This window comes from Archocentrus centrarchus, chromosome 21, assembly GCF_007364275.1.
Source record: "Archocentrus centrarchus isolate MPI-CPG fArcCen1 chromosome 21, fArcCen1, whole genome shotgun sequence".
Taxonomy (NCBI): Eukaryota; Metazoa; Chordata; class Actinopteri; order Cichliformes; family Cichlidae; genus Archocentrus; species Archocentrus centrarchus.
In genome coordinates, this window is record NC_044366.1 from 25,597,322 (window position 1) to 25,605,339 (window position 8,018).

Consider the following 8,018-nt stretch of genomic DNA (forward strand, 5'->3'; position numbering starts at 1 on the left):
AAAGAAGAAACGATAATATCTAAGTAGGATGTAATTTTCGTAAACAGATGTGTTTCCCCAGCGGCCGTGACTTAATGTTCTCATTCACTCAAGGACTCTGAAAAGCACAAGTGATGTCTGATTTATTTATTTATTTATCAAGGTCTGGCTTGATGGATCCATTACATGACCCTCGGTCGCTTGCCCTGAAAAAACCGCTACACCCCTTCACTAAGTGAAATTCAAACTTCAATCTGGTCCTCTCTTTTCCTAAAGCTGTTTTGCTTGGAGTTTAAATCACGCTAATGAACAGACAAATACATCAAAGCTCTCAAAAGTTAAACACAACATTTGGTTCGTTTCGACTATAATTGCCCTCTATAAAAATAATGACTACACTTTCATCCTCTGACATTAATCTCTGAATAGACTCAAATACAGAGCGATATCCGATATCGTGGAAATGTAACCCAAATATTTGTTTTGCAATAGAAATTAGTGCAGTGCTTTAGTTTTTGCTATGGCCATAAATCTCCTCAAGATGGCATCAAAATCCTTCCAGAAACATGGACACACACACCTAACACACGGTTCCCTGTTTTGGTTGTTCTTTCCAGCCACAGATGCAGGCTATAGATATCATTAAATGACATAACTATGAGAATTAAGGTTGATTTTTGCTAGGTTTGGGAAATTAATTTGACTCCTATGCATTTGGGTGGATGGTATAGTGTCTTAATCAATAGAAGCTATAACACCAGCCCTTAACTCCTTGCAGATACACCTCTTGAATTTCAGTTTTCTGGCAGCAGTTAAGGCAACTAGACAGCTGAGGGGAATGTGGGAATATCTCTGGCCATGATAAATAGCTCTTATTCTTTGTGACACAGAAAGTGTATCCGCATTACTCTTCATTTTGGAACCCACTCTAAGTATTTTCCTAGGAGGGTAATAAGGGTGGTCATGTTATTCATGGCTATTTTCTTGTCAGTCTGGGCTCAGGCTCTTTGTGACATCTAACTGATTTCCATTACTTAGATTTAGTTCTTTGGATGGGGAGAGACAGAGGGAGGGTGGACTTAAGTTCAAATATGACACAGAGTGTAAATCACATGAGGTTTTATTGTGAATGCCCACCAAATGCACCATATACTTACAGTACTTTTCTTCCATATTGATTATGAAAGCCTGTGTTGATTTAATAACTCCATAACTTATGTTGCTTTCCTGAGGAGATCCTTTGAAAGACAACTAAGTGAGACCAAATGGCTGTGTAGTAGGAGAATGTCAGGCTTGTGAAATACAGATGAGTTTCACAAATCAAAGAGCATAGTCTGCTAGTCTGTGTTCCCTTAAAACATGATGAAGCATTTCCACAAAAGGATTTGCATACCCGTTCGTTTCCAGTGTCCCAGCTGCACCCGCTCACCCTCAAATGCCTCGACTTTTCTGTACCAGCATCAGCAGCTGAGACTCTGCTAGGCTTTCTAATGAAAACCATTCAAGTCAATCAAGTTTACCAGAGACCAAAGGCCAGTGTAATTTGGGAAAATTGCTGAAACTCCAAAGTAATCTTCTGTAATGTGATCTTGCCTATTGAACACTGGCTGTACTGTACGTGTCGGATAAGAGCTCAGTCATTTTCTTCAAATGCAGACCTGACAAGCAGCATGGCTGTCCACCTGCAAGTAATCATCATTCTAGTGTTAAGTGCTTTGATATTAAAATGACTGATTTAAGACCATTTGCTGCTAGCAGATAGCAATTTGAAAGCATTTCCACATGTTGATAGTGAGGATAAGCTGAGTTTGTGAACTGGCTGGGCTGCGTGTTGTGTTTACTGTAGTCAAACAGCCAGGAAAAACACATCATAGCTAAGCCATAACTTCAATTTTTCAGTCTCTCAGTTGAGAAAGCAGACTTCACATTTTACAAGAATGATGCAATCGAAGCCAGTGAAACAATAACACGGGGCAGAGTTTCACAAGATCTACTACGGTATGTTAATTTGTAACGTAAACTGGTACTTCATGAAATTTGTAACCACTTGGGGGCAACGTTGGCTAAAGAAAACTTCCATAAAGAGGCTGATTTTTATCAAGCTATACTGTTTGTTGATGCTTTTATCAAAGTGACAGGAGAACACAGACATTTTGGCTGCAGGGGTATTTGAAAATTCTGAAATTTCTATGTCAAACTTTTCTGTTATCCAAAAAATAAATAGTATCATTGTTTATACCGAAAGCCTCTCTGTGACTTTGGGAAGGATACACAGAATCCGAATGGTTGCATGCAGAATAACAAACATCCTCTAATCAGTCAGTTTTCTGAATCGCCTCTCAAAACTGAACTCATGCTCGGGCACCTGTTTCAAAGAACAGGCTTGTTTATCAAAGTCCTCCTCTGTCAACAAACAGAATAAGTGCGATGGTAGTTGGCTCCTCAACCCACATCTGATTTCAGCAAATGTGCAATTGTTCAAAGTGAGTTGTGCTTCATTGATTTGTTTCAAGGCAGAGGAAAAATAACCTCAGGGCTTCTACCAGTTAGAAATAACAATGGAGTCCTTCATTGCTGTTTGTAGCTTTGTTGGCCTGACATCAGTAGTAAAACATGGAGGGATTTTCACTGTGAATTTAACGACTAGCAGGGACTCTGTAAAACACTACTTTGGGGCTTTTTATTGTATCAGATCACTACATTTTACATTCACTGTACTCCACTGTTTCAGTGGTTCTGTAGAGATTTTGAATGGATTCATGTCTAATTTTCTCTTTAGTGCTTTGTATGTTCTGAGGATGGATGGATGGATGGATGGATGGATGGATGCTTTGTATGATTCTTGGTTTGTTTTTTGTTTTTGTTTTTGTTTTTAATTTTTTCAATTTGGTAACTTTTGTAATAGTTTAACTTTTTGGTATGCTTGCTTATTTGATTTTTTTTTTTCCTGAGTGTTAGAATGGAAAATCAATACCACTCTCATGCCTGCGCACAAAGTACAAAGCAAGAAAGATTAGCTTACCTTAGCACAAAGGCTGGAAGCAAGTGGAAACCCATAGACAGTATAAAGAAGATAGAACCATTTGTTTTTAACATTTTTAAGCTAACAAACCAACTACAAACTAAGGATGCATGTAGCCCCCGTGACTCAGGAGGTAATGAAGTCTTGTTATAAAGCCTTGAACAGAGCATTTTGGCCATCACCATCATGGTGTTTTAAAACCAGGCATGATGAGTAGCATGCTTAAAGTGATTTGTCTTATGGTTTGCACACCCTAAAGCACAGGGACGATAATTTAAAGAACATAATTTGATTATGCAACAAATAAATAGATAAATAAAAACTAGCAACTGAGATCATAAACCATTTAAGATGCTACTGTCACACTAGGGAAAAACAGTTGGTAGAGACTGTGGCATGAGCAAAATTATTTTGACCATGTGCTTATGATCTTGTTGCTTTTGAAATGTTGCTTTGAAGATGGGGACCAATCTGTTTGTGATAATATGGCAATTAACCGTGATGAAGTGGCAAAAATTGCAATTATGTTGCTGACTGTATATACAGAAATTCACATTAACATTATATTCAGTGTCCAACCAGAATCTCATAGGTTTGAAACATAAATTCAGAAATTCCTCCACAAATAGTGACATAGTTGCCAGCAGTTTAAGTGCAAAATGCCGTAGGCGCTTGACAAACTTGTTTATATAATCAGAATACAACCAGGTGGCAGCCAACTGAGTTGAGTCCCCAACTGCAAAGAGATGTGTGGCAGACAAGTTGCACTTGTTGCTGTAGACTGAGTCAGATTGATTGCATTGTGTTTAGCAGTCTGTTTCTGTTTCTGACAGCAGTTATCTGCAAGCCTTTGCCAGTTTGTCTGAAAATGATTGCATTGACATAAACTTGTACTTCATGCAGCTTGTAAATCAGACTGCAATTGTTTGGAGACAGGTTGCCTCTCACCAGGTAACCTGCGCAACTGCCTTGCGATAAGCAGTGGTCACCCAGAGGCCGAGGATGTTGCATGTTCAATCTCTGTGCAGCCAGTTGGTTGCCGCAACTACTTGTAACCATTTTCCAAATGCAAGCAAATTCAACGCAATCACCTGGCAACCACCAATTTTTCTTAGTTGCAAGGAGGTTGCTGTTACTCTAGTTTGGCTGACCAATTAGATTTAAGGCACTTCCCCATTGTCCTCACTTTTTCAGACTAGGAAGCCTCAAGGACTGGGAGTTTGCAACCCTGGAACCCAAACCCTGCCTAAATGAAATCTTATGGTGGTGATGCCAAGAGTAGATGAGTTACTGCATGTAGAGCCCTCTTACTTTAATTTTAGGTTCTCTAAACAAACAAGATGCCATTTTCTGATCTAATCACTTAAGGTGTGTTTGTAACATAACTGTGAACACTGGGAAAAAGCCAGGCTAGTCTTTAGGTAAGCTAATGACCTTGCAATTTTAGCTGAATATTTAGAGCACATACATCTTTTCATCTAATTTTTTTTTTTTTTTAAATAAAATCTTTGCGAGAAAGCACGGTGTTAAATGATCATCAGAGCCTGTATTTAACCACACATTATAAATGTCAACATCAGCAGTTACATAGCAAACACAGCCTTTCACTTCCGAATCAGAACCCATTTGGCCCCCATTAAAAGCCAACAACAATCTTATTAACATATGGAAATATTTGTTGCGGTCAAATGAGAGAGTCCGCCTCCCCTTCGTGTCTCCATGTGATGTGTGAGGTGTCACTCAGTGATACAGTAGGGGAGGAGACTCTGTGTGCTGAAATGGTTGGTGACAGAGCTTTCATCCCACCCACTGAGGACCCTTTGTTGTTATTTTTGGATCTCTCATGGGCGCAATCTGAGAGAGCAGACAAGAGACTGGGTCTCATTGTTGCATGGGTGTTCACACACACACACACGCACAAACAACAAGCACGTGCACACTAACAGGCACCTGCATATACAAAAATAATAATAATAGTGACACACTCACTGTCATGTCAGTCATTTTAGCTGATTTCTTTTGGGAAATCCATTAGTTGTCTGTAATTAAGACATAAGTGGAATATTTCAGTTTCACGTTTACATGATGGCATGATTTGTGTGGGAGCTCGTTTTCAGTAAGAAGAAAAAAAGAATTAAAACATGAATAAAAATATCAATAAGCTACTTATGGTGAAAGCCACATCATTTATAATTCAAAAATAATTTAACCCACAAAATATCGCGTCATTTTTATTTATTAAGCAACATTTTTTTTAATTTAACATCATCATCTCTAACTTATACTCTCTGTCTATTTTTCTCTCTTCATTGTTTATCCTTTGCAGTAGTGAAAGTCTTTGATTTGGTTTTCTTTTATAAGTTTTGTCGTCAGGTTGCTCTCGGGTTCTCAGGTAGACTCGAGTTATTTTACTTTGCCTTTGTCTTCGAGGCTTTAGACCCAACCAAATAACAAGAACAAACAGAATTTCCCTCTCTTATCTCTAGAGGTATACAGACAGTTTAGTTTCTTTCTTTTCTTTTTTTTTTCTTTTTTTTTAACCTGTCATGGTTTTGTGATATTTTGCTAATCAACTAAATAGGCCGCAAAAATTGTAATTTGATAAATAATACTTTTCCTCTTTAACCAGTAGTTTCTGGAAAGACTTTCTGTTTGGATATTTTTTTCTTTATGTCTTTATTATAGAAATTTAGATGCTTTTTGTTTATGGTTTGTGTCTAAACACATATGGAAAACACCTCATTAGATGTAAAGTATCAATAATTGAGGCTTAAAATACAAAATGTAATCGTTAATCAGTGTGTTGGTGTTGGTAGAAGTATAAAATGCAGATAACTGAAGCTGAGTAACTTTTGTAATTAAGGTAAATTATCCCCTAAAAAAAACCACATAAAAACTGGGGGAGGAGGAAAGCACCCCCCTTATTCCTTCACAAAGTTGTCAAGGATTAGCATACTTTGTTTGAAAAGGACAGTGCGTGCATAAAAATGAAAGTCTCCAGTTAACAGCTTAAGTCTATTTGATTTCCAATTCAAACACTAACAATGATTATAACCTCTGACAGTGTAAGATGCAAAACAAATGTTTAGCCTATCAGTGGTTTGTGGCGATAAGATATTTATGGGGTTGACAAAGTTGTCTTTGTGTCTGTCTCATCACAAGTTGAAGGTGCTTCTGCACTGGCCTCTGACACTGATCACAGGCGGCTGCTGTTTAAAACAAGTGAGAAGATATATTCCTCTCACTGTGTGATGATGACCCTTGCTCTTAACCCCCTCCAGCAGCAGTTCATCCTCCAAACAATAACAATCAATCCCCTCCACATCTGACAGAGCCGAAGAACAACTTATAAATGATATGCATCTCCTGCTGGTCCCATGGCAACCGCCTTGACTTTATTGTTGCATTTCTTTGATCCTGCCGAGCTTTGATTCATTTCTCTTTCACCCTTTTAGCTAAACATATCATGTGAATTTGGAGCTTTGTTCCTGACAGGCCCCGTCTTACCTCGCTCTCTCCACAGGCTCCTGACGCCTCCCAGAGGAGCCACGGAGGAGGAGAGGAATTCCACTGGATTCAAAGACTTCGCTGGGTTTCTTTTGACTCTTCCGTCTGCATTGCTTTGCCTTCCCTCGCTCTTTATGTTGACCTGTTCTTCGTGATCCCCTGCCAAACCATCTTCCTCGCCCTGAGGGACTGTGGCTGTATGTGCGCAGGCATAAAACGTTACATGGGTGCAGATGGTTTCAGCCCATTTTTCAATACATTTTCAATAGTACATTCTTTGGCAAATCAGTGAATGAGGACAGCGAGCTTTGGCTCGATTCAATAAGCCTTCTTTTTCATCAGAGCCTATTAGTTTGTTGACAGAGCTTCAGATAACTTGCCAGTTATTTTCACAAGCATCAGTCCTGAATGGACTCTTATAGATTCCACTGAGGAACTCACTGCAGGCAGTCTGACACGGTTTTATGACGCATCTTCAAAAGAGTGCGACATAATATCTTCAGGACCTTCACCAAATGAGTGCATAATGAAAAATGAAAATGTGTGTGTTTTTTCAGTACCATCTGGTTTCAATCGTGGCAATATCCTAAACATGACCAGTTTCTTAAATCAGCTACCCCAGGCCTGCCTCCCAGACGTTAGGTACTCATTATTCTAGTCAGGCCTCTGACAGCTACACAAAGTCAAACTTTTTCACCAGTAAAGCTCACGTTGAAGTCCACAAGTTGCTCATTTATTTCACAATCACTTCATAATAGCTGTGTTTAGTGTTATGATGTGGTTCGTAGCACTGTAATGTTCATTATGATTTAGCAAAACTCTCAATAAGTGTTTTGCAGTTTTTGTTGGTCACTGTAAATCATGCGTATACTGTATGCAGTCTGAATATGATGCAGAATATGTGAGAATAGTCTTTCCACCTTCATGCACTGTAACAACTTCATAATGACTGGCATATAATTCACTGGTTGTTTGAGTTTGTGAAGATCAAGGGGGTGATCTGACTTTTTATTGCAGCCCAGAGCACAGTCGCATCCTCATGTTTCTCCTTGTAATTCAAAAGAAAAGTCAGAGATGTACATGAACTAATAGCTACAATAACAAATGTATGAGGAGTACCTTTTAAGGAAGAGTTCAGTGCTAGGTATTATGACTACACATTATTACTCTACTGTGTTTGTGTATGTGTGTGAGGGTTGGTCGTCGCATGGGAGGAGATGTGTCAATTAAAGACATTAAACAGCTCCACCCACTTTTAAACGTGAGGTTATCATTTAAAAGTTAAGTGTTTGCCATATAAACTATTAACAGATTAAACTACTGTATGGTATATAATGCTGCCTTCCTCCGCCTCATGCCAGATGTGCTATTAAATCACCACCACATTTCCTATAAAAGCCACTGCTAACTGCTAAGAGCATGTATTCACATGTGAGAAGCTTTAAGAAAAATTAAACCATTTTTAAACAGCCACTTCTGCAGAATTCTTTAAAAACAGGCTTGGATGAAA